This window comes from Girardinichthys multiradiatus, chromosome 14, assembly GCF_021462225.1.
Source record: "Girardinichthys multiradiatus isolate DD_20200921_A chromosome 14, DD_fGirMul_XY1, whole genome shotgun sequence".
Classification (NCBI taxonomy): domain Eukaryota; kingdom Metazoa; phylum Chordata; class Actinopteri; order Cyprinodontiformes; family Goodeidae; genus Girardinichthys; species Girardinichthys multiradiatus.
This window is the reverse complement of record NC_061807.1, coordinates 38247078-38248474: the sequence shown is the minus strand read 5'-3', so window position 1 is coordinate 38248474 and position 1397 is coordinate 38247078. Positions and strand designations below refer to the sequence as shown.

The 1397-nt window shown below is 33.9% G+C and overlaps 1 long non-coding RNA gene across 1 annotated transcript; it reads left to right on the top strand.

The window, feature by feature from the left end:
* Positions 1 to 523: 523 nt before the first annotated feature.
* On the top strand, positions 524 to 1397 carry LOC124880800. The gene is made up of 2 exons (XR_007041461.1): positions 524 to 826; positions 930 to 1397. It is a non-coding gene; the product is annotated as an uncharacterized LOC124880800 (long non-coding RNA).

The window sequence follows — 1397 nt, the reverse complement described above, 5'->3', positions numbered from 1 at the left end:
TCTTCCAACTGAAGTTTAGAAAATATAGTTTCATCAAAAGAATTGAAAATATCATTCATAGTTTTACAATGCAAAAACCTTAGAAGATGTATTAAGGACAATCAGAGCTCATACTGAGCTACAACTGAACTGTCTATCCAAAATAAATGACTTGACTTTTTGTTCTAAAAGTAAAGAACATTCCATGTTTTCAACATGAATACTAACTCCAGACACTAAACATGTGTGTTCACACATTTATGGTCGGCCAATCACACCCAGTCTACTGAAAGTAGAGCAACCCAAGAGATTTTATCAGTGAAGTAGAAACACTAAAAGAAAATTGGTCCTACAGTCTTGGCTGGCAATAAGATATGTCTGTTTTTGGAAACTCTGGGTAAGTTTTTTAATATTTTCTATTTGACTTTAATGCATGTCTTGTCATCATAAACACTTTTTGTATGTTGCTTTTCAGCATTTGTGGCAGGTCTGGCACCATCATCTCCATATTTAGGTTTTGAAACTATTAATGTTGTCCGGGATGTGACTGAAATGTTTCTATCAAGAACATTCTGCATTGAGCTTCCACTTTAATAAACAAACTTGGAGTCAGAAACCATAGCTAATGTCTGAATTTTTGAAAAATACTAGCACTGGCTCGTTAAAAAGTCAATTTAAGGATGATCCATAATTTGAACTGGATACAGGTAGTGGCAAAACAACTTGAAGAACTTAAATGTTCAAAGGTGGCCAAACCTGAATGTGTCTCTTGATGGGATCTACTACTGTGCCGTTGCCTCATGTGGATGCATACTGTCTGGAAATGGGACCAAGCTCAACTGCAAAGGTAAGAAATCATTTACCACATATAACCTTATCTGATAAAAAAGGGTTGACACTTTATTCTCAATTTGTCACTTTAAGATGTCCTAACATCTGTCTCCTTACAGAAAAACTGGATTCTCTTGTCTTGTTTTACATCTTAACCGGAACTTTGGCCTTCGCCATCATCCTGATGGTTATATTGGTGTACACATCCTACAAACTGTACAAGACAAAGAACTGCAATTGTTACAATGTGATAGATACTTTATAATTTATGGTACATGTTAAACCGAAGTGATAAGGCCAGAAGGCCAAGAAACAGACATTATCCAACAAACAAACCATAGTGGTAGATTTTATTTGCCTTGATTAACACAAAACATTATTTATTTTTTTATTAACTATACTGCTAACTTGTTTTGGAGCAGATTTTGAGGTATTACTGTATAAATTTATATGTTGCATACAAACAAATATGTTTTCATTTACCTTCAACAATGACTGCCAAAATCAGTAATTGGTTAATGAAGATTAATTTGTGAGCCAATCTGTGTTATTACTTTAACATAGCTATAATAAAATACAGTTGGTGA